Consider the following 26,891-nt stretch of genomic DNA (forward strand, 5'->3'; position numbering starts at 1 on the left):
AACCCCCCTTTTCCACCATGGATTATCTTCAAACCACTTGCAATAAAAATTAGACCTTCCCAGCAGTGCTCCCAGACACCTCAACCCACCCCCAAAAATCTAGAACACCCCCAAGCGGCTCTCCAAAAACATACAATACTACTAGGCCTAAGTTTAAATTGTGCCAAAATTCTCTCTGCAACAAGGCCCACACCCCCTTTTCCACCAATGATTTTTTCAAACCACTTGCAACCAAAATTAGACCTTCCCAGCAGTGATCCCAGACCCCTCAACCCACCCCCAAAAATCTAGAACACCCCCAAGCAGCCCCCCAAAAACATGCAATACTACTAGGCCTAAGTTTAAATTGTGCCTAAGCGCTCTCTGCAACTAGGCCCAAACCCCCCTTTTCCACCATGGATTTTCTTCAAACCACTTGCAATAAAAATTAGACGTTCAAAGCAGTGCTCCCAGACCCCTCAACCCACCCCCAAAAATCTAGCACACCCCCAAACAGCCCCCCCAAAACAGTTATTACTACTAGGCCTAAGTTCAAATCGTGGAAAAACGCTCTCTGCAACTAGGCCCAAACCCCGCTTTTCCACCATGGATTTTTTCAAACCTTTGCAATCAAAATTAGACCTTCCCAGCAGTGCTCCCAGACCCCTCAACCCACCCCCAAAAATCTAGAACACCCCAAGCAGCACCCCAAAAACATGCACTACTGCTAGGCCTAAGTTTAAATCGTGCCAAAACGCTCTCTGCAACTAGGCCCAAACCCCCCTTTTCCACCATGGATTTTTTTCAAACCACTTGCAATCAAAATTAGACCTTCCAGGCAGTGCTCCCACACCCCTCAGTCCACCCCCAAATATCTAGAACACCCTCAAGCAGCCCCCAAAAACATGCAATACTACTAGGCCTAAGTTTGAATCGCGCCAAAACGCTCTCTGCAACTAGGTTCAAACCCCCCTTTTCCACCATGGATTTTCTTCAAACCACTTGCAATAAAAATTAGACCTTCCCAGCAGTGCTCCCCGACCCCTCAACCCATCCCAAAAATCTAGAACACCCTCAAACAGCCCCCAAAAACATGCAATACTACTAGGCCTAAGTTTAAATCGTGCCAAGACGCTCTCTGCAACTAGGCCCAAACCCCCCTTTTCCACCATGGATTTTCTTCAAACCACTTGCAATCAATATTAGACCTTCCCAGCAGTGCTCCCAGACCCCTCAACCCACCCCCAAAAATCTAGAACACCCCCAAGCAGCTCTCCAAAAACATGCAATTCTACTAGGCCTAAGTTTAAATCGTGCCAAAAAGTTCTCTGCAACAAGGCCCACACCCCCTTTTCCACCAATGATTTTTTCAAGCCACTTGCAACCAAAATGAGACCTTCCGGGCAGTGCTCCCAGACCCCTCAACCCACCCCCAAAAATCTAGAACACCCCCAAGCAGCCCCCCAAAAACATGCAATACTACTAGGCCTAAGTTTAAATCGTGCCAAAACGCTCTCTGCAACTAGGTCCAAACCCCCCTTTTCCACCATGGATTTTCTTCAAACCACTTGCAATCAAATTTAGACCTTCCCAGCAGTGCTCCCAGACCCCTCAACCCACCCCCAAAAACCTAGAACACCCTCAAACAGCCCCCAAAAACATGCAATACTACTAGGCCTAAGTTTTAATCGTGCCAAGATGCTCTCTGCAACTAGGCCCAAACCCCCCCTTTTCCACCATTGATTTTCTTCAAACCACTTGCAATCAATATTAGACCTTCCCAGCAGTGCTCCCAGACCCCTCAACCCACCCCCAAAAATCTACAACACCCCCAAGCAGCTCTCCAAAAACATGCAATTCTACTGGGCCTAAGTTTAAATCGTGCCAAAAAGCTCTCTGCAACAAGGCCCACAACCCCTTTTCCACCAATGATTTTTTCAAACCACTTGCAACCAAAATGAGACCTTCCGGGCAGTGCTCCCAGACCCCTCAACCCACCCCCAAAAACCTAGAACAACCCCAAGCAGCTCCCCAAAAACATGCAATACTGCTAGGCCTAAGTTTGAATCGCGCCAAAACGCTCTCTGCAACTAGGTTCAAATCCCCCTTTTCCACCATGGATTGCCTTCAAACCACTTGCAATAAAAATTAGACCTTCCCAGCAGTGCTCCCGGACCCCTCAACCCACCCCGCAAATCTAGAACACCCTCAAACAGCCCCTAAAAACATGCAATACTACTAGGCCTAAGTTTAAATCGTGCCAAGACGCTCTCTGCAACTAGGCCCAAACCCCCCTTTTCCACCATGGATTTTCTTCAAACCACTTGCAATCAATATTAGACCTTCCCAACAGTGCTCCCAGACCCCTCAACCCACCCCCAAAAATCTAGAACACCCCCAAGCAGCTCTCAAAAAACATGCAATTCTACTAGGCCTAAGTTTAAATCGTGCCAAAACGCTCTCTGCAACAAGGCCCACACCCCCTTTTCCACCAATGATTTTTTCAAACCACTTGCAACCCAAATTAGACCTTCCCGGCAGTGCTCCCAGACCCCTCAACCCAACCCCCAAAATCTAGAACACCCCCAAGCAGCCCCCCAAAAACATGCAATACTACTAGGCCTAAGTTTAAATCGTGCCTAAGCGCTCTCTGCAACTAGGCCCAAACCCCCCTTTTCCACCATGGATTTTCTTCACACCACTTGCAATAAAAATTAGACCTTCAAAGCAGTGCTCCCAGACCCCTCAACCCACCCCCAAAAATCTTGAACACCCCCAAACAGCCCCCCAAAAACATGTATTACTACTAGGCCTAAGTTTAAATCGTGGAAAAACGCTCTCTGCAACTAGGCCCAAACCCCCCTTTTCCACCATGGATTTTTTCAAACTACTTGCAATCAAAATTAGACCTTCCCAGCAGTGCTCCCAGACCCCTCAACCCACCCCCAAAAATCTAGAACACCCCAAGCAGAATCCCAAAAACAGGCACTACTGCTAGGCCTAAGTTTAAATCGTGCCAAAACGCTCTCTGCAACTAGGCCCAAACCCTCCTTTTCCACCATTGGATTTTCTTAAAGCCACTTGCAATCAAAATTGCACCTTCCCAGCAGTGCTCCCAGATCCCTCAACCCACGCCCAAAAATCTAGAACTCCCTCAAGCAGCTCCCCAAAAACATGCAACACTACTAGGCCTAAGTTTAAATCGTGCCAAAGCGCTCTCTGAAACTAGGCCCAAACCCGGCTTTTCCATCATGGATTTTCTTCAAACAACTTGCAATCAAAATTACACCTTCCCAGCAGTGCGCCCAGTCCCCTTAACCCATCCCCAAAATTCTAGAACACCCTCAAGCAGCCCCCCAAAAACATGCAATGCTACTAGGCCTAAGTTTAAATCGTGCCAAGACGCTCTCTGCAACTAGGCCCAAACCCCCCTTTTCCACCATGGATTTTCTTCAAACCAATTGCAATCAATATTAGACCTTCCCAGCAGTGCTCCCAGACCCCTCAATCCACCCCCAAAATCTATAACACCCCCAAGCAGCTCTCCAAAAACATGTAATACTGCTAGGCCTAAGTTTTAATCGTGGCAAAACGCTCTCTGCAACTAGGCCCAAACCCCCCTTTTCCACCATGGATTTTTTTCAAACCACTTGCAATCAAAATTAGACCTTCCAGGCAGTGCTCCCACACCCCTCAGTCCACCCCCAAATATCTAGAAGACCCTCAAGCAGCCCCCAAAAACATGCAATACTACTAGGCCTAAGTTTGAATCTCGCCAAAACGCTCTCTGCGTACTAGGTTCAAACCCCCCTTTTCCACCATGGATTATCTTCAAACCCCTTGCAATAAAAATTAGACCTTCCCAGCAGTGCTCCCGGACCCCTCAACCCACCCCAAAAATCTAGAAAACCCTCAAACAGCCCCCAAAAACATGCAACACTACTAGGCCTAAGTATAAATTGTGCCAAGACGCTCTCTGCAACTAGGCCCAAACCCCCCTTTTTCACCATGGATTTTCTTCAAACCACTTGCAATCAATATTAGACCTTCCCAGCAGTGCTCCCAGACACATCAACCCACCCCCAAAAATCTAGAACACCCCCAAGCAGCTCTCCAAAAACATGCAATACTACTAGGCCTAAGTTTAAATTGTGCCAAAATGCTCTCTGCAACAAGGCCCACACCCCCTTTTCCACCAATGATTTTTTCAAACCACTTGCAACCAAAATTATACCTTCCCAGCAGTGATCCCAGACCCCTCAACCCACCCCCAAAAATCTAGAACACCCCCAAGCAGCCCCCCAAAAACATGCAATACTACGAGGCCTAAGTTTAAATCGTGCCTAAGCGCTCTCTGCAACTAGGCCCAAACCCCCCTTTTCCACCATGGATTTTCTTCAAACCACTTGCAATAAAAATTAGACCTACAAAGCAGTGCTCCCAGACCCCTAAACCCACCCGCAAAAATCTTGAACACCCCCAAACAGCCCCCCAAAAACAGTTATTACTACTAGGCCTAAGTTTAAATCGTAGAAAAACGCTCTCTGCAACTAGGCCCAAACCCCGCTTTTCCACCATGGATTTTTTCAAACCTTTGCAATCAAAATTAGACCTTCCCAGCAGTGCTCCCAGACCCCTCAACCCACCCCCAAAAATCTAGAACACCCCAAGCAGCACCCCAAAAACATGCACTACTGCTAGGCCTAATTTTAAATCGTGCCAAAATGCTCTCTGCAACTAGGCCCAAACCCGCCTTTTCCACCATTGGATTTTCTTCAAACCACTTGCAATCAAAATTACACCTTCCCAGCAGTGCTCCCGGACCCCTCAACCCACCCCCAAAAATCTATCACACCCCCAAACAGCCCCGCAAAAACATGCAATACTACTAGGCCTAAGTTTAAATCGTGCCAAAACGCTCTCTGCAACTAGGCCCAAACCCCCCTTTTCCACCATGGATTTTCTTCAAACCACTTGCAATCAAAATTGGACCTTCCCAGTAGCGCTCCTAGACCCCTCAACACACCCCCAAAAATCTAGAACTCCCCCAAGCAGCTCCCCAAAAACATGCAATACTACTAGGCCTAAGTTTAAATCGTGCCAAAGCACTCTCTGAAAATAGGCCCAAACCCCCTTTTTCCACCATGGATTTTCTTAAAACCACTTGCAATCAAAATTAGACCTTCCCAGAAGAGCTCCCAGACCCCTCAACCCACCCCCAAAAATCTAGAACACCCCCAAGCAGCTCCCCAAAAACATGCAATACTACTAGGCCTAAGTTTCAATCGTGCCAAAACGCTCTCTGCAACTAGGCCCAAACCACGCTTTTCCATCATGGATTTTCTTCAAACAACTTGCAATCAAAATTACACCTTCCCAGCAGTGCGCCCAGTCCCCTCAATCCATCCCCAAAATTCTAGAACACCCCCAAGCAGCCCCCCAAAAACATGCAATGCTACTAGGCCTAAGTTTAAATCGTGCCAAAACGCTCCCGGCAACTAGGCCCAAACTCCCCTTTTCCACTATGGAATTTTTTTCAAAACACTTGCAATCAAAATAAGACCTTCCCAGCAGTGCTCCCAGACCCCTCAACCCACCCCCAAAAACCTAGAACACCCCCAAGCAGCTCCCCAAAAACATGCAATACTGCTAGGCCTAAGTTTTAATCGTGGCAAAACGCTCTCTGCAACTAGGCCCAAACCCCCCTTTTCCACCATGGATTTTTTTCAAACCACTTGCAATCAAAATGAGACCTTCCAGGCAGTGCCCCCACAACCCTCAGTCCACCCCCAAATATCTAGAACACCCTCAAGCAGCCCCCAAAAACATGCAATACTACTAGGCCTAAGTTTGAATCGCGCCAAAACGCTCTCTGCAACTAGGTTCAAACTCCCCTTTTCCACCATGGATTATCTTCAAACCACTTGCAATAAAAATTAGACCTTCCCATCAGTGCTCCTGGACCCCTCAACCCACCCCAAAAATCTATAACACCCTCAAACAGCCCCCAAAAACATGCAATACTACTAGGCCTAAGTTTAAATCGTGCCAAAACGCTCTCTGCAACTAGGCCCAAACCCGCCTTTTCCACCATTGGATTTTCTTCAAACCACTTGCAATCAATATTAGACCTTCCCAGCAGTGCTCCCAGACCCCTCAACCAACCCCCAAAAATCTAGAACACCCACAAGCAGCTCTCCAAAAACATGCAATTCTACTAGGCCTAAGTTTAAATCGTGCCAAAACGCTCTCTGCAACAAGGCCCACACCCCCTTTTCCACCAATGATTTTTTCAAACCACTTGCAACCAAAATGAGACCTTCCGGGCTGTGCTCCCAGACCCCTCAACCCACCCCCAAAAATCTAGAACACCCCCAAGCAGCCCCCCAAAAACATGCAATACTACTAGGCCTAAGTTTAAATCGTGGCAAAACGCTCTCTGCAACTATGCCCAAACCCCCCTTTTCCACCATGGATTTTTTTCAAACCACTTGCAATCAAAATTAGACCTTCCAGGCAGTGCTCCCACACCCCTCAGACCACCCCCAAATATCTAGAACACCCTCAAGCAGCCCCCAAAAACATGCAATACTACTAGGCCTAAGTTTGAATCGCGCCAAAACGCTCTCTGCAACTAGGTTCAAACCCCCCTTTTCCACCATGGATTACCTTCAAACCACTTGCAATAAAAATTAGACCTTCCCAGCAGTGCTCCCTGACCCCTCAACCCACCCCGAAAATCTAGAACACCCTCAAACAGCCCCTAAAAACATGCAATACTACTAGGCCTAAGTTTAAATCGTGCCAAGACGCTCTCTGCAACTAGGCCCAAACCCCCCTTTTCCACCATGGATTTTCTTCAAACCACTTGCAATCAAAATTAGACCTTCCCAGCAGCGCTCCCAGACCCCTCAACCCACCCCCAAAAAATCTAGAGCACCCCCAAGCAGCTCTCCAAAAACATGCAATTCTACTAGGCCTAAGTTTAAATCGTGCCAAAACGCTCTCTGCAACAAGGCCCACACCCCCTTTTCCACCAATGATTTTTTCAAACCACTTGCAACCAAAATTAGACCTACCCGGCAGTGCTCCCAGACCCCTCAACCCACCCCCAAAAATCTAGAACACCCCCAAGCAGCTCTCCAAAAACATGCAATGCTACTAGGCCTAAGTTTAAATCGTGCCAAAACGCTCCCGGCAACTAGGCCCAAACCCCCCTTTTCCACTATGGAATTTTTTTCAAACCACTTGCAATCAAAATAAGACCTTCCCAGCAGTGCTCCCAGACCCCTCAACCCACCCCCAAAAACCTAGAACACCCCCAAGCAGCTCCCCAAAAACATGCAATACTGCTAGGCCTAAGTTTTAATCGTGGCAAAACGCTCTCTGCAACTAGGCCCAAACCCCCCTTTTCCACCATGGATTTTTTTCAAACCACTTGCAATCAAAATGAGACCTTCCAGGCAGTGCCCCCACACCCCTCAGTCCACCCCCAAATATCTAGAACACCCTCAAGCAGCCCCCAAAAACATGCAATACTACTAGGCCTAAGTTTGAATCGCGCCAAAACGCTCTCTGCAACTAGGTTCAAACTCCCCTTTTCCACCATGGATTATCTTCAAACCACTTGCAATAAAAATTAGACCTTCCCATCAGTGCTCCCGGACCCCTCAACCCACCCCAAAAATCTAGAACACCCTCAAACAGCCCCTAAAAACATGCAATACTACTAGGCCTAAGTTTAAATCGTGCCAAGACGCTCTCTGCAACTAGGCCCAAACCCCCCTTTTCCACCATGGATTTTCTTCAAACCACTTGCAATCAATATTAGACCTTCCCAGCAGTGCTCCCAGACCCCTCAACCCACCCCCAAAAATCTAGAACACCCGCAAGCAGCTCTCCAAAAACATGCAATTCTACTAGGCCTAAGTTTAAATCGTGCCAAAACGCTCTCTGCAACAAGGCCCACACCCCCTTTTCCACCAATGATTTTTTCAAACCACTTGCAACCAAAATTAGACCTACCCGGCAGTGCTCCCAGACCCCTCAACCCAACCCCCAAAATCTAGAACACCCCCAAGCAGCCCCCCAAAAACATGCAATACTACTAGGCCTAAGTTTAAATCGTGCCTAAGCGCTCTCTGCAACTAGGCCCAAACCCCCCTTTTCCACCATGGATTTTCCTCACACCACTTGCAATAAAAATTAGACCTTCAAAGCAGTGCTCCCAGACCCCTCAACCCACCCCCAAAAATCTAGAACACCCCAAGTAGCACCCCAAAAACATGCACTACTGCTAGGCCTAAGTTTAAATCGTGCCAAAACGCTCTCTGCAACTAGGCCCAAACCCGCCTTTTCCACCATTGAATTTTCTTAAAACCACTTGCACTCAAAATTACACCTTCCCAGCAGTGCTCCCAGACCCCTCAACCCCCACCCAAAAATCTAGAACTACCCCAAGCAGCTCCCCAAAAACATGCAATACTACTAGGCCTAAGTTTAAATCGTGCCAAAGCGCTCTCTGAAACTAGGCCCAAACCCCGCTTTTCCATCATGGATTTTCTTCAAACAACTTGCAATCAAAATTACACCTTCCCAGCAGTGCGCCCAGTCCCCTCAACCCATCCCCAAAATTCTAGAACACCCTCAAGCAGCCCCCCAACAACATGCAACGCTACTAGGCCTAAGTTTAAATCGTGCCAAGAAGCTCTCTACAACTAGGCCCAAACCCCCCTTTTCCACCATGGATTTTCTTCAAACCTCTTGCAATCAATATTAGACCTTCCCAGCAGTGCTCCCAGACCCCTCAATCCACCCCCAACAATCTAGAACACCCCCAAGCAGCTCTCCAAAAACATGTAATACTGCTAGGCCTAAGTTTTAATCGTGGCAAAACGTTTTCTCTGCAACTAGGCCCAAACCCCCCTTTTCCACCATGGATTTTTTTCAAACCACTTGCAATCAAAACTAGACCTTCCAGGCAGTGCTCCCACACCCCTCAGTCCACCCCCAAATATCTAGAACACCCTCAAGCAGCCCCCAAAAACATGCAATACTACTACGCCTAAGTTTGAATCGTGCCAAAACGCTCTCTGCGTACTAGGTTCAAACCCCCCTTTTCCACCATGGATTATCTTCAAACCACTTGCAATAAAAATTAGACCTTCCCAGCAGTGCTCCCGGACCCCTCAACCCACCCTAAAATCTAGAACACCCTCAAACAGCCCACAAAAACATGCAATACTACTAGGCCTAAGTTTAAATCGTGCCAAGACGCTCTCTGCAACTAGGCCCAAACCCCACTTTTTCCCCATGGATTTTCTTCAAACCACTTGCAATCAATATTAGACCTTCCCAGCAGTGCTCCCAGACACCTCAACCCACCCCCAACAATGTAGAACACCCCCAAGCAGCTCCCCAAAAACATGCAATACTACTAGGCCTAAGTTTCAATCGTGCCAAAACGCTCTATGCAACTAGGCCCAAACCCCGCTTTTCCATCATGGATTTTCTTCAAACAACTTGCAATCAAAATTACACCTTCCCTGCAGTGCGCCCAGTCCCCTCAACCCATCCCCAAAATTCTAGAACACCCCCAAGCAGCCCCCCAAAAACATGCAATGCTACTAGGCTTAAGTTTAAATCGTGCCAAAACGCTCCCGGCAACTAGGCCCAAACCCCCCTTTTCCACTATGGAATTTTTTTCAAACCACTTGCAATCAAAATAAGACCTTCCCAGCAGTGCTCCCAGACCCCTCAACCCACCCCCAAAAACCTAGAACACCCCCAAGCAGCTCCCCAAAAACATGCAATACTGCTAGGCCTAAGTTTTAATCGTGGCAAAACGCTCTCTGCAACTAAGCCCAAACCCCCATTTTCCACCATGGATTTTTTTCAAACCACTTGCAATAAAAATTAGACCTTCCCAGCAGTGCTCCCGGACCCCTCAACCCACCCCAAAAATCTAGAACACCCTCAAACAGCCCCCAAAAACATGCAATACTACTAGGCCTAAGTTTAAATCGTGCCAAGACGCTCTCTGCAACTAGGCCCAAACCCCCCTTTTCTACCATGGATTTTCTTCAAACCACTTGCAATCAATATTAGACCTTCCCAGCAGTGCTTCCAGACCCCTCAACCCACCCCCAAAGATCTAGAACACCCCCAAGCAGCTCTCCAAAACATGCAATTCTACTAGGCCTAAGTTTAAATCGTGCCAAAACGCTCTCTGCAACAAGGCCCACACCCCCTTTTCCACCAATGATTTTTTCAAACCACTTGCAACCAAAATGAGACCTTCCGGGCAGTGCTCCCAGACCCCTCAACCCACCCCCAAAAATCTAGAACACCCCCAAGCAGCCCCCCAAAAACATGCAATACTACTAGGCCTAAGTTTAAATCGTGCCAAAATGCTCTCTGCAACTAGGCCGAAACCCCCTTTTTCCACCATGGATTTTCTTCAAACCACTTGCAATCAATATTAGACCTTTCCAGCAGTGCTCCCAGACCCCTCAACCCACCCCCAAAAATCTAGAACACCCCCAATCAGCTCTCAAAAAACACGCAATTCTACTAGGCCTAAGTTTAAATCGTGCCAAAACGCTCTCTGCAACAAGGCCCACACCCCCTTTTCAACCAATGATTTTTTCAAACCACTTGCAACCAAAATTAGACCTTCCCGGCAGTGCTCCCAGACCCCTCAACCCAACCCCCAAAATCTAGAACACCCCCAAGCAGCCCCCCAAAAACATGCAATACTACTAGGCCTATGTTTAAATCGTGCCTAAGCGCTCTCTGCAACTAGGCCCAAACCCCCCTTTTCCACCATGGATTTTTTCAAACTACTTGCAATCAAAATTAGACCTTCCCAGCAGTGCTCCCAGACCCCTCAACCCACCCCCAAAAATCTAGAACACCCCAAGCAGAACCCCAAATACATGCACTACTGCTAGGCCTAAGTTTAAATCGTGCCAAAACGCTCTCTGCAACTAGGCCCAAACCCGCCTTTTCCACCATTGGATTTTCTTAAAACCACTTGCAATCAAAATTGCACCTTCCCAGCAGTGCTCCCAGACCCCTCAACGCACGCCCAAAAATCTAGAACTCCCCCAAGCAGCTCCCCAAAAACATGCAATACTACTAGGCCTAAGTTTAAATCGTGCCAAAGCGCTCTCTGAAACTAGGCTCAAACCCCGCTTTTCCATCATGGATTTTCTTCAAACAACTTGCAATCAAAATTACACCTTCCCAGCAGTGCGCCCAGACCCCTCAACCCATCCCCAAAATTCTAGAACACCCTCAAGCAGCCCCCCAAAAACATGCAATGCTACTAGGCCTAAGTTTAAATCGTGACAAGACGCTCTCTGCAACTAGGCCCAAAACCCCCTTTTCCACCATGGATTTTCTTCAAACCAATTGCAATCAATATTAGACCTTACCAGCAGTGCTCCCAGACCCCTCAATCCACCCCCAAAAATCGAGAACACCCCCAAGCAGCTCTCCAAAAACATGTAATACTGCTAGGCCTAAGTTTTAATCGTGGCGAAACGCTCTCTGTTACTAGGCCCAAACCCCCCTTTTCCACCATGGATTTTTTTCAAACTACTTGCAATCAAAATTAGACCTTCCAGGCAGTGCTCCCACACCCCTCAGTCCACCCCCAAATATCTAGAACACCCTCAAGCAGCCCCCAAAAACATGCAATACTACTAGGCCTAAGTTTGAATCTCGCCAAAACGCTCTCTGCGTACTAGGTTCAAACCCCCCTTTTCCACCATGGATTATCTTCAAACCACTTGCAATAAAAATTAGACCTTCCCAGCAGTGCTCCCGGAACCCTCAACCCACCCCGAAAATCTAGAACACCCTCAAACAGCCCCCAAAAACATGCAATACTACTAGGCCTAAGTTTAAATTGTTCCAAGACGCTCTCTGCAACTAGACCCAAACCCCCCTTTTTCACCATGGATTTTTTTCAAACCACTTGCAATCAATATTAGACCTTCCCAGCAGTGCTCCCAGACACCTCAACCCACCCCCAAAAATCTAGAACACCCCCAAGCAGCTCTCCAAAAACATGCAATACTACTAGGCCTAAGTTTAAATTGTGCCAAAATGCTCTCTGCAACAAGGCCCACACCCCCTTTTCCACCAATGATTTTTTCAAACCACTTGCAACCAAAATTAGACCTTCCCGGCAGTGATCCCAGACCCCTCAACCCACCCCCAAAAATCTAGAACACCCCCAAGCAGCCCCCCAAAAACATGCAATACTACTAGGCCTAAGTTTAAATCGTGCCTAAGCGCTCTCTGCAACTAGTCCCACACCCCCCTTTTCCACCATGGATTTTCTTCAAACCACTTGCAATAAAAATTATACCTTCAAAGCAGTGCTCCCAGACCCCTCAACCCACCCCCAAAAATCGAGAACACCCCAAGCAGCTCCCCAAAAACATGCAATACTACTAGGCCTAAGTTTAAATCGTGCCAAAGCGCTCTCTGCAACTAGGCCGAAACCCGCCTTTTCCACCATTGGATTTTCTTCAAACCACTTGCAATCAAAATTACACCTTCCCAGCAGTGCTCCTGGACCCCTCAACCCACCCCCAACAATCTGGCACACCCCCAAACAGCCCCCCAAAAACATGCAATACTACTAGGCCTAAGTTTAAATCGTGCCAAAACGCTCTCTGCAACTAGGCCCAAACCCCCCTTTTCCACCATGGATTTTCTTCATACCACTTGCAATCAAAATTAGCCCTTCCCAGCAGTGCTCCCAGACCCCGCAACCCACACCCAAAAATCTATAACTCCCCCAAGCAGCTCCCCAAAAACATGCAATACTACTAGGCCTAAGTTTAAATCGTGCCAAAGCGCTCTCTGCAACTAGGCCCAAAGCCCGCTTTCCCATCATGGATTTTCTTCAAACAACTTGCAATCAAAATTACACCTTTCCAGCAGTGCCCCCTGTCCCCTCAACCCATCCCCAAAATTCTAGAACACCCCCAAGCAGCCCCCCAAAAACATGCAATGCTACTAGGCCTAAGTTTAAATCGTGCCAAAACGCTCCCGGCAACTAGGCCCAAACCCCCCTTTTTCCACAATGGATTTTTTTTAAACCACTTGCAATCAAAATTAGACCTTCCTAGCAGTGCTCCCAGACCCCTCAACCCACCCCCAAAAACCTAGAACACCCCCAAGCAGCTAGCCAAAAATATGCAATACTGCTAGGCCTAAGTTTTAATCGAGGCAAAACGCTCTCTGCAACTAGGCCCAAACCCCCCTTTTCCACCATGGATTTTTTTCAAACCACTTGTAATCAAAATTAGACCTTCCAGGCAGTGCTCCCACACCCCTCAGTCCCCCCCAAATATCTAGAACACCCTCAAGCAGCCCCCCAAAACATTCAATACTACTAGGCCTAAGTTTGAATCGCGCCAAAACGCTCTCTGCAACTAGGTTCAAACCCCCCTTTTCCACTATGGATTATCTTCAAACCCCTTGCAATAAAAATTAGACCTTCCCAGCAGTGCTCCCGGACCACTCAACCCACCCCGAAAATCTAGAACACCCTCAACATCCCCCAAAAACATGCACTACTGCTAGGCCTAAGTTTAAATCGTGCCAAAACGCTCTCTGCAACTAGGCCCAAACCCGCCTTTTCCACCATTGGATTTTCTTCAAACCACTTGCAATCAAAATTACACCTTCCCAGCAGTGCTCCTGGACCCCTCAACACACCCCCAACAATCTAGCACACCCCCAAGCAGCTCCCCAAAAACATGCAATACTACTAGGCCTAAGTTTAAATCGTGCCAGAGCGCTCTCTGAAACTAGGCCCAAACCCCCTTTTTCCACCATGGATTTTCTTCAAACCACTTGCAAACAAAATTAAACCTTCCCAGCAGTGCTCCTGGACCCCTCAACCCTCCCACAAAAATCTAGAGCACCCCCAAGCAGCTCCCCAAAAACATGCAATACTACTAGGCCTAAGATTAAATCGTGCCAAAACGCTCTCTGCAACAAGGCCCACACCCCCTTTTCCACCAATGATTTTTTTCAAACCACTTGCAACCAAAATTAGACCTTCCAGGCAGTGCTCCCACACCCCTCAGTCCACCCCCAAATATCGAGAACACCCTCAAGCAGCCCCCAAAAACATGCAATACTACTAGGCCTAAGTTTGAATCGCGCCAAAACGCTCCCTGCAACTAGGTTTAAACCCCCCTTTTCCACCATGGATTATCTTCAAACCACTTGCAATAAAAATTAGACCTTCCCAGCAGTGCTCCCGGACCCCTCAACCTACCCCCAAAAATCTAGAACACCCCCAAGCAGCCCCCCAAAAACATGCAATACTACTAGGCCTAAGTTTAAATCGTGCCTAAGCCCTCTCTGCAACTAGGCCCAAACCCCCCTTTTCCACCATGGATTTTCTTCAAACCACTTGCAATAAAAATTAGACCTTCAAAGCAGTGCTCCCAGACCCCTCAACCCACCCCCAAAAATCTTGAACACCCCCAAACAGCCCCCCAAAAACAGTTATTACTACTAGGCCTAAGTTTAAATCGTAGAAAAACGCTCTCTGCAATTAGGCCCAAACCCCGCTTTTCCACCATGGATTTTTTCAAACCTTTGCAATCAAAATTAGACCTTCCCAGCAGTGCTCCCAGACCCCTCAACCCACCCCCAAAAATCTAGAACACCCCAAGCAGCACCCCAAAAACATGCACTACTGCTAGGCCTAATTTAAAATCGTGCCAAAACGCTCTCTGCAACTAGGCCCAAACCCGCCTTTTCCACCATTGGATTTTCTTCAAACCACTTGCAATCAAAATTACACCTTCCCAGCAGTGCTCCCGGACCCCTCAACCCACCCCCAAAAATCTAGCACACCCCCAAACAGCCCAGCAAAAACATGCAATACTACTAGGCCTAAGTTTAAATCGTGCCAAAACGCTCTCTGCAACTAGGCGCAAACCCCCCTTTTCCACCATGGATTTTCTTCAAACCTCTTGCAATCAAAATTGGACCTTCCCAGTAGCGCTCCCAGACCCCTCAACCCACCCCCAAAAATCTAGAACTCCCCCAAGCAGCTCCCCAAAAACATGCAATACTACTAGGACTAAGTTTAAATCGTGCCAAAGCGCTCTCTGAAACTAGGCTCAAACCCCCTTTTTCCACCATGGATTTTCTTAAAACCACTTGCAATCAAAATTAGACCTTCCCAGCAGAGCTCCCAGACCCCTCAACCCACCCCCAAAAATCTAGAACACCCCCAAGCAGCTCCCCAAAAACATGCAATACTACTAGGCCTAAGTTTCAATCGTGCCAAAACGCTCTCTGCAACTAGGCCCAAACCCCGCTTTTCCATCATGGATTTTCTTCAAAGAACTTGCAATCAAAATTACACCTTCCCAGCAGTGCGCCCAGTCCCCTCAACCCATCCCTAAAATTCTAGAACACCCCCAAGCAGCCCCCCAAAAACATGCAATGCTACTAGGCCTAAGTTTAAATCGTGCCAAAACGCTCCCGGCAACTAGGCCCAACCCCCCCTTTTCCACTATGGAATTGTTTTCAAACCACTTGCAATCAAAATAAGACCTTCCCAGCAGTGCTCCCAGACCCCTCAACCCACCCCCAAAAACCTAGAACACCCCCAAGCAGCTCCCCAAAAACATGCAAAACTGCTAGGCCTAAGTTTTATTCGTGGCAAAACGCTCTCTGCAACTAGGCCCAAACCCCCCTTTTCCACCATGGATTTTTTTGCAATCAAAATTAGACCTTCCAGGCAGTGCCCCCACACCCCTCAGTCCACCCCCAAATATCTAGAACACCCTCAAGCAGCCCCCAAAAACATGCAATACTACTAGGCCTAAGTTTGAATCGCGCAAAAACGCTCTCTGCAACTAGGTTCAAACTCCCCTTTTCCACCATGGATTATCTTCAAACCACTTGCAATAAAAATTAGACCTTCCCATCAGTGCTCCCGGACCCCTCAACCCACCCTAAAAATCTAGAACACCCTCAAACAGCCCCCAAAAACATGCAATACTACTAGGCCTTAGTTTAAATCGTGCCAAAACGCTCTCTGGAACTAGGCCAAACCCGCCTTTTCCACCATTGGATTTTCTTCAAACCACTTGCAATCAATATTATACCTTCCCAGCAGTGCTCCCAGACCCCTCAACCCACCCCCAAAAATCTAGAACACCCCCAAGCAGCTCTCCAAAAACATGCAATTCTACTAGGCCTAAGTTTAAATCGTGCCAAAACGCTCTCTGCAACAAGGCCCACACCCCCTTTTCCACCAATGATTTTTTCAAACCACTTGCAACCAAAATGAGACCTTCCGGGCTGTGCTCCCAGACCCCTCAACCCACCCCCAAAAATCTAGAACACCCCCAAGCAGCCCCCCAAAAACATGCAATACTACTAGGCCTAAGTTTAAATTGTGCCAAAACGCTCTCTGCAACTAGGTCCAAACCCCCCTTTTCCACCATGGATTTTCTTCAAACCACTTGCAATCAAAACTAGACCTTCCCAGCAGTGCTCCCAGACCCCTCAACCCACCCCCAAAAACCTAGAACACCCCCAAGCAGCTCCCCAAAAACATGCAATACTGCTAGGCCTAAGTTTTAATCGTGGCAAAACGCTCTCTGCATCTAGGCCCAAACCCCCCTTTTCCACCATGGATTTTTTTCAAACCACTTGCAATCAAAATTAGACCTTCCAGGCAGTGCTCCCACACCCCTCAGTCCACCCCCAAATATCTAGAACACCCTCAAGCAGCCCCCAAAAACATGCAATACTACTAGGCCTAAGTTTGAATCGCGCCAAAACGCTCTCTGCAACTAGGTTCAAACCCCCCTTTTCCACCATGGATTACCTTCAAACCACTTGCAATAAAAATTAGACCTTCCCAGCAGTGCTCCCTGACCCCTCAACCCACCCTGAAAATCTAGAACACCCTCAAACAGCCCCTAAAAACATGCAATACTACTAGGCCTAAGTTTAAATCGTGCCAAGACGCTCTCTGCAACTAGGCCCAAACCCCCCTTTTCCACCATGGATTTTCTTCAAACCACTTGCAATCAATATTAGACCTTCCCAGCAGCACTCCCAGACCCCTCAACCCCCCCCCAAAATCTAGAACACCCCCAAGCAGCTCTCCAAAAACATGCAATTCTACTAGGCCTAAGTTTAAATCGTGCCTAAGCGCTCTCTGCAACTAGGCCCAAACCCCCCTTTTCCACCATGGATTTTCTTCACACCACTTGCAATAAAAATTAGACCTTCAAAGCAGTGCTCCCAGACCCCTCAACCCACCCCCAAAAATCTTGAACACCCCCAAACAGCCCCCCAAAAACATGTATTACTACTAGGCCTAAGTTTAAATCGTGGAAAAACGTTCTCTGCAACTAGGCCCAAACCCCCCTTTTCCACCATGGATTTTTTCAAATTACTTGCAATCAAAATTAGACCTTCCCAGCAGTGCTCCCAGACCCCTCAACCCACACCCAAAAATCTAGAACTCCCCCAAGCAACTCCCCAAAAACATGCAATACTACTAGGCCTAAGTTTAAATCGTGCCAAAGCGCTCTCTGAAACTAGGCCCAAACCCCGCTTTTCCATCATGGATTTTCTTCAAACAACTTGCAATCAAAATTACACCTTCCCAGCAGTGCGCCCAGTCCCCTCAACCCATCCCCAAAATTCTAGAACACCCTCAAGCAGCCCCCCAAAAACATGCAATGCTACTAGGCCTAAGTTTAAATCGTGCCAAGACGCTCTCTGCAACTAGGCCCAAACCCCCCTTTTCCACCTCGGATTTTCTTCAAACCACTTGCAATCAATATTAGACCTTCCCAGCAGTGCTCCCAGACCCCTCAATCCACCCCCAAAAATCTAGAACACCCCCAAGCAGCTCTCCAAAAACATGTAATACTGCTAGGCCTAAGTTTTAATCGTGGCAAAACGCTCTCTGCAACTAGGCCCAAACCCCCCTTTTCCACCATGGATTTTTTTCAAACCACTTGCAATCAAAATTAGACCTTCCAGGCAGTGCTCCCACACCCCTCAGTTCACCCCCAAATATCTAGAACACCCTCAAGCAGCCCCCAAAAACATGCAATACTACTAGGCCTAAGTTTGAATCTCGCCAAAACGCTCTCTGCGTACTAGGTTCAAACCCCCCTTTTCCACCATGGATTATCTTCAAACCACTTGCACAAAAAATTAGACCTTCCCAGCAGTGCTCCCGGAACCCTCAACCCACCCCGAAAATCTAGAACACCCTCAAACAGCCCCCAAAAACATGCAATACTACTAGGCCTAAGTTTAAATTGTTCCAAGACGCTCTCTGCAACTAGGCCCAAACCCCCCTTTTTCACCATGGATTTTTTTCAAACCACTTGCAATCAATATTAGACCTTCCCAGCAGTGCTCCCAGACACCTCAACCCACCCCCAAAAATCTAGAACATCCCCAAGCAGCTCTCCAAAAACATGCAATACTACAAGGCCTAAGTTTAAATTGTGCCAAAATGCTCTCTGCAACAAGGCCCACACCCCCTTTTTCACCAATGATTTTTTCAAACCACTTGCAACCAAAATTAGACCTTCCCAGCAGTGATCCCAGACCCCTCAACCCACCCCCAAAAATCTAGGACACCCCCAAGCAGCCCCCCAAAAACATGCACTACTGCTAGGCCTAAGTTTAAATCGTGCCAAAGCGCTATCTGCAACTAGGCCGAAACCCGCCTTTTCCACCATTGGATTTTCTTCAAACCACTTGCAATCAAAATTACACCTTCCCAGCAGTGCTCCTGGACCCCTCAACCCACCCCCAACAATCTGGCACACCCCCAAACAGCCCCCCAAAAACATGCAATACTACTAGGCCTAAGTTTAAATCGTGCCAAAACGCTCTCTGCAACTAGGCCCAAACCCCCCTTTTCCACCATGGATTTTCTTCATACCACTTGCAATCAAAATTAGCCCTTCCCAGCAGTGCTCCCAGACCCCTCAACCCACACCCAAAAATCTAGAACTCCCCCAAGCAGCTCCCCAAAAACATGTAATACTACTAGGCCTAAGTTTCAATTGTGCCAAAACGCTCTCTGCAACTAGGCCCAAAGCCCGCTTTTCCATCATGGATTTTCTTCAAACAACTTGCAATCAAAATTACACCTTTCCAGCAGTGCGCCCTGTCCCCTCAACCCATCCCCAAAATTCTAGAACACCCCCAAGCAGCCCCCCAAAAACATGCAATGCTACTAGGCCTAAGTTTAAATCGTGCCAAAACGCTCCCGGCAACTAGGCCCAAACCCCCCTTTTTCCACAATGGATTTTTTTCAAACCACTTGCAATCAAAATTAGACCTTCCTAGCAGTGCTCCCAGACCCCTCAACCCACCCCCAAAAACCTAGAACACCCACAAGCAGCTAGCCAAAAATATGCAGTACTGCTAGGCCTAAGTTTTAATCGAGGCAAAACGCTCTCTGCAACTAGGCCCAAACCCCCCTTTTCCACCATGGATTTTTTTCAAACCACTTGTAATCAAAATTCGACCTTCCCGGCAGTGCTCCCACACCCCTCAGTCCCCCCCCAAATATCTAGAACACCCTCAAGCAGCCCCCCAAAACATTCAATACTACTAGGCCTAAGTTTGAATCGCGCCAAAACGCTCTCTGCAACTAGGTTCAAACCTCCCTTTTCCACTATGGATTATCTTCAAACCACTTGCAATAAAAATTAGACCTTCCCAGCAGTGCTCCCGGACCACTCAACCCACCCCGAAAATCTAGAACACCCTCAACATCCCCCCAAAAACATGCACTACTGCTAGGCCTAAGTTTAAATCGTGCCAAAACGCTCTCTGCAACTAGGCCCAAACCCGCCTTTTCCACCATTGGATTTTCTTCAAACCACTTGAAATCAAAATTACACCTTCCCAGCAGTGCTCCTGGACCCCTCAACACACCCCCAACAATCTAGCACACCCCCAAACAGCCCCTCAAAAACATGCAATACTACTAGGCCTAAGTTTAAATCGTGCCAAAACGCTCTCTGCAACTAGGCCCAAACTCCCCTTTTCCACCATGGATTTTCTTCAAACCACTTGCAATCAAAATAAGACCTTCCCAGCAGTGCTCCCAGACCCCTCAACCCACCCCCAATAATCTAGAACTCCCCCAAGCAGCTTCCCAAAACATGCAATACTACTAGGCCTAAGTTTAAATCGTGCCAGAGCGCTCTCTGAAACTAGGCCCAAACCCCCTTTTTCCACCATGGATTTTCTTCAAACCACTTGCAAACAAAATTAGACCTTCCCAGCAGTGCTCCCGGACCCCTCAACCCTCCCACAAAAATCTAGAGCACCCCCAAGCAGCTCCCCAAAAACATGCAATACTACTAGGCCTAAGATTAAATCGTGCCAAAACGCTCTCTGCAACAAGGCCCACACCCCCTTTTCCACCAATGATTTTTTTCAAACCACTTGCAACCAAAATTAGACCTTCCAGGCAGTGCTCCCACACCCCTCAGTCCACCCCAAATATCGAGAACACCCTCAAGCAGCCCCCAAAAACATGCAATACTACTAGGCCTAAGTTTGAATCGCGCCAAAACGCTCCCTGCAACTAGGTTTAAACCCCCTTTTCCACCATGGATTATCTTCAAACCACTTGCAATAAAAATTAGACATTCCCAGCAGTGCTCCCAGACCCCTCAACCTACCCCCAAAAATCTAGAACACCCCCAGGCAGCCCCCCAAAAACATGCAATACTACTAGGCCTAAGTTTAAATCGTGCCTAAGCCCTCTCTGCAACTAGGCCCAAACCCCCCTTTTCCACCAATGGATTTTCTTCAAACCACTTGCAATAAAAATTAGACCTTCAAAGCAGTGCTCCCAGACCCCTCAACCCACCCCCAAAAATCTTGAACACCCCCAAACAGCCCCCCAAAAACAGTTATTACTACTAGGCCTAAGTTTAAATCGTAGAAAAACGCTCTCTGCAATTAGGCCCAAAACCCGCTTTTCCACCATGGATTTTTTCAAACCTTTGCAATCAAAATTAGACCTTCCCAGCAGTGCTCCCAGACCCCTCAACCCACCCCCAAAAATCTAGAACACCCCAAGCAGCACCCCAAAAACATGCACTACTGCTAGGCCTAATTTAAAATCGTGCCAAAACGCTCTCTGCAACTAGGCCCAAACCCGCCTTTTCCACCATTGGATTTTCTTCAAACCACTTGCAATCAAAATTACACCTTCCCAGCAGTGCTCCCGGACCCCTCAACCCACCCCCAAAAATCTAGCACACCCCCAAACAGCCCCGCAAAAACATGCAATACTACTAGGCCTAAGTTTAAATCGTGCCAAAACGCTCTCTGCAACTAGGCCCAAACCCCGCTTTTCCACCATGGATTTTCTTCAAACCTCTTGCAATCAAAATTGGACCTTCCCAGTAGCGCTCCCAGACCCCTCAACCCACCCCCAAAAATCTAGAACTCCCCCAAGCAGCTCCCCAAAAACATGCAATACTACTAGGACTAAGTTTAAATCGTGCCAAAGCGCTCTCTGAAACTAGGCCCAAACCCCCTTTTTCCACCATGGATTTTCTTAAAACCAATTGCAATCAAAATTAGACCTTCCCAGCAGAGCTCCCAGACCCCTCAACCCACCCCCAAAAATCTAGAACACCCCCAAGAAGCTCCCCAAAAACATGCAATACTACTAGGCCTAAGTTTCAATCGTGCCAAAACGCTCTCTGCAACTAGGCCCAAACCCCGCTTTTCCATCATGGATTTTCTTCAAACAACTTGCAATCAAAATTACACCTTCCCAGCAGTGCGCCCAGTCCCCTCAACCCATCCCCAAAATTCTAGAACACCCCCAAGCAGCCCCCCAAAAACATGCAATGCTACTAGGCCTAAGTTTAAATCGTGCCAAAACGCTCCCGGCAACTAGGCCCAAACCCCCCTTTTCCACTTTGGAATTTTTTTCAAACCACTTGCAATCAAAATAAGACCTTCCCAGCAGTGCTCCCAGACCCCTCAACCCACCCCCAAAAACCTAGAACACCCCCAAGCAGCTCCCCAAAAACATGCAATACTGCTAGGCCTAAGTTTTAATCGTGGCAAAACGCTCTCTGCAACTAGGCCCAAACCCCCCTTTTCCACCATGGATTTTTTTCAAACCACTTGCAATCAAAATTAGACCTTCCAGGCAGTGCCCCCACACCCCTCAGTCCACCCCAAATATCTAGAACACCCTCAAGCAGCCCCCAAAAACATGCAATACTACTAGGCCTAAGTTTGAATCGCGCAAAAACGCTCTCTGCAACTAGGTTCAAACTCCCCTTTTCCACCATGGATTATCTTCAAACCACTTGCAATAAAAATTAGACCTTCCCATCAGTGCTCCCGGACCCCTCAACCCACCCCAAAAATCTAGAACACCCTCAAACAGCCCCCAAAAACATGCAATACTACTAGGCCTTAGTTTAAATCGTGCCAAAACGCTCTCTGCAACTAGGCCCAAACCTGCCTTTTCCACCATTGGATTTTCTTCAAACCACTTGCAATCAATATTAGACCTTCCCAGCAGTGCTCCCAGACCCCTCAACCCACCCCCAAAAATCTAGAACACCCCCAAGCAGCTCTCCAAAAACATGCAATTCTACTAGGCCTAAGTTTAAATCGTGCCAAAACGCTCTCTGCAACAAGGCCCACACCCCCTTTTCCACCAATGATTTTTTCAAACCACTTGCAACCAAAATGAGACCTTCCGGGCTTTGCTCCCAGACCCCTCAACCCACCCCCAAAAATCTAGAACACCCCCAAGCAGCCCCCCAAAAACATGCAATACTACTAGGCCTAAGTTTAAATTGTGCCAAAACGCTCTCTGCAACTAGGTCCAAACCCCCCTTTTCCACCATGGATTTTCTTCAAACCACTTGCAATCAAAACTAGACCTTCCCAGCAGTGCTCCCAGACCCCTCAACCCACCCCCAAAAACCTAGAACACCCCCAAGCAGCTCCCCAAAAACATGCAATACTGCTAGGCCTAAGTTTTAATCGTGGCAAAACGCTCTCTGCATCTAGGCCCGAACCCCCCTTTTCCACCATGGATTTTTTTCAAACCACTTGCAATCAAAATTAGACCTTCCAGGCAGTGCTCCCACATCCCTCAGTCCACCCCCAAATATCTAGAACACCCTCAAGCAGCCCCCAAAAACATGGAATACTACTAGGCCTAAGTTTGAATCACGCCAAAACGCTCTCTGCAACTAGGTTCAAACCCCCCTTTTCCACCATGGATTACCTTCAAACCACTTGCAATAAAAATTAGACCTTCCCAGCAGGGCTCCCTGACCCCTCAACCCACCCTGAAAATCTAGAACACCCTCAAACAGCCCCCCAAAAACATGTAATACTACTAGGCCTAAGTTTAAATCGTGCCTAAGCGCTCTCTGCAACTAGGCCCAAACCCCCCTTTTCCACCATGGATTATCTTCAAACCACTTGCAATAAAAATTAGACCTTCCCATCAGTGCTCCCGGACCCCTCAACCCACCCCAAAAATCTAGAACACCCTCAAACAGCCCCCAAAAACATGCAATACTACTAGGCCTTAGTTTAAATCGTGCCAAAACGCTCTCTGCAACTAGGCCCAAACCTGCCTTTTCCACCATTGGATTTTCTTCAAACCACTTGCAATCGATATTAGACCTTCCCAGCAGTGCTCCCAGACCCCTCAACCCACCCCCAAAAATCTAGAACACCCCCAAGCAGCTCTCCAAAAACATGCAATTCTACTAGGCCTAAGTTTAAATCGTGCCAAAACGCTCTCTGCAACAAGGCCCACACCCCCTTTTCCACCAATGATTTTTTCAAACCACTTGCAACCAAAATGAGACCTTCCGGGCTGTGCTCCCAGACCCCTCAACCCACCCCCAAAAATCTAGAACACCCCCAAGCAGCCCCCCAAAAACATGCAATACTACTAGGCCTAAGTTTAAATCGTGCCAAAACGCTCTCTGCAACTAGGTCCAAACCCCCCTTTTCCACCATGGATTTTCTTCAAACCACTTGCAATCAAAACTAGACCTTCCCAGCAGTGCTCCCAGACCCCTCAACCCACCCCCAAAAACCTAGAACACCCCCAAGCAGCTCCCCAAAAACATGCAATACTGCTAGGCCTAAGTTTTAATCGTGGCAAAACGCTCTCTGCATCTAGGCCCAAACCCCCCTTTTCCACCATGGATTTTTTTCAAACCACTTGCAATCAAAATTAGACCTTCCAGGCAGTGCTCCCACACCCCTCAGTCCACCCCCAAATATCTAGAACACCCTCAAGCAGCCCCCAAAAACATGGAATACTACTAGGCCTAAGTTTGAATCGCGCCAAAACGCTCTCTGCAACTAGGTTCAACCCCCCCTTTTCCACCATGGATTACCTTCAAACCACTTGCAATAAAAATTAGACCTTCCCAGCAGGGCTCCCTGACCCCTCAACCCACCCTGAAAATCTAGAACACCCTCAAACAGCCCCCCAAAAACATGTAATACTACTAGGCCTAAGTTTAAATCGTGCCTAAGCGCTCTCTGCAACTAGGCCCAAACCCCCCTTTTCCACCATGGATTTTCTTCAAACCACTTGCAATAAAAATTAGACCTTCAAAGCAGTGCTCCCAGACCCCTCAACCCACCCCCAAAAATCTTGAACACCCCCAAACAGCCCCCCAAAAACATGTATTACTACTAGGCCTAAGTTTAAATCGTGGAAAAACGCTCTCTACAACTAGGCCCAAACCCCCCTTTTCCACCATGGATTTTTTCAAACCACTTGCAATCAAAATTAGACCTTCCCAGCAGTGCTCCCAGACCCCTCAACCCACCCCCAAAAATCTAGACCACCACAAGCAGCACCCCAAAAACATGCACTAATGCTAGGCCTAAGTTTAAATCGTGCCAAAACGCTCTCTGCAACTAGCCCCAAACCCGCCTTTTCCACCATTGGATTTTCTTCAAACCACATGCAATCAAAATTACACCTTCCCAGCAGTGCTTCCGGTCCCCTCAACCAACCCCCAAAAATATAGCACACCCCCAAAAAGCCCCCCAAAAACATGCAATACTACTAGGCCTAAGTTTAAATCGTGCCAAAACGCTCTCTGCAACTAGGCCCAAACCCCCCTTTTCCACCATGGATTTTCTTCAAACCACTTGCAATCAAATTTATACCTTCCCAGCAGAGCTCCCAGAACCCTCAACCCACCCCCAATAATCTAGAACACCCCCAAGCAGCTCCCCAAAAACATGCAATACTACTAGGCCTCAGTTTAAATCGTGTCAAAACGCTCTCTGCAACTAGGCCCAAACCCCCCTTTTCCACCATGGATTTTTTCAAACCACTTGCAATCAAAACTAGACCTTCCCAGCAGTGCTCCTGGACCCCTCAACCCACCCCCAAAAAACTAGAACACCCCCAAACAACCCCCCAAAAACATGTAATACTACTAGGCCTAAGTTTAAATTGTGCCAAAACGCTCTCTGCAACCAGGCCCAAACCCCCCTTTTCCGCAATGGATTTTCTTCAAACTACTTGCTATCAAAAATATACCTTCCCAGCAGTGCTCCCAGACCCCTCAACCCACCCCCAAAAATCTAGAACTCCCCCAAGCAGCTCCCCAAAAACATGCAAGACTACTAGGCCTAAGTTTAAATCGTGCCAAAACGCTCTCTGTAACAAGGCCCAAACCCCCCTTTTCCACAATGGATTTTCTTCAAACCACTTGCTATCAAAAATAGACCTTCCCAGCAGTGCTCCCAGACCCCTCAGTCCACCCCCAACTATCTAGAACACCCCCAAGCAGCCCCCAAAAACATGCAATACTACTAGGCCTAAGTTTAAATCGCGCTAAAACGCTCTCTGCAACTAGGCTCAAACCCCCCCTTTTCCACCATGGATTATCTTCAAACCACTTGCAATAAAAATAAGACCTTAACAGCAGTGCTCCCTGAATCCCTCAACCAACCCCCAAAAATCTAGAACACCCCCAAACAGCCTCTCAAAAATATGTAATACTACTAGGCCTAAGTTTAAATCGTGGCAAAAAGCTCTCCGCAACGAGGCCCAAACCCCTCTTTTCCACCACAGATTTTTTTCAAACCACTTGCAATCAAAATTAGACCTTCCCAGCAGTGCTCCCAGACCCCTCTACCCACCCCCAAAAATCTAGAACACCCCAAGCAGCACCCCAAAAACATGCAATACTACTAGGCCTAAGTTTAAATCGTGCCAAAAAGCTCTCTGCAACTAGGCCCAAACCCCCCTTTTCCACCATTGGATTTTCTTCAAACCACTCGCAATCAAAATTACACCTTCCCAGCAGTGCTCCCGGACCCCTCAACCCACCCCCAAAAATCTAGCACACCCCCAAATAGCCCCCCAAAAACATGCAATACTACTAGGCCTAAGATTAAATCGTGGCAAAACGCTCTCTGCAACTAGGCCCAAACCCCCCCTTTGCCAAAAATGGATTTTCTTCAAACCACTTGCAATCAAAATTAGACCTTCCCAGCAGTGCTCCCAGACCCCTCAACCCATCCCCAAAAATCTAGAACTCCCCCAGGCAGCTCCCCAAAAACATACAATACTTCTAGGCCTAAGTTTAAATCGTGCCAAAACGCTCTCTGCAACAAGGTCCACACCCCCTTTTCCACCAATGATTTTTTCAAACCCCTTGCAATCAAAACTGGACCTTCCAGGCAGTGCTCCCAGACCCATCAGTCCACCCCCAAATATCTAGAACACCCTCAAGCAGCCCCCAAAAAAATGCAATTCTACTAGGCCTAAGTTTAAATCGTGCCAAAGCGCTCTCTGCAACTAGGCCCAAACCCCC

This window comes from Lissotriton vulgaris, chromosome 2_1 (assembly GCF_964263255.1).
Source record: "Lissotriton vulgaris chromosome 2_1, aLisVul1.2, whole genome shotgun sequence".
Classification (NCBI taxonomy): Eukaryota; Metazoa; Chordata; class Amphibia; order Caudata; family Salamandridae; genus Lissotriton; species Lissotriton vulgaris.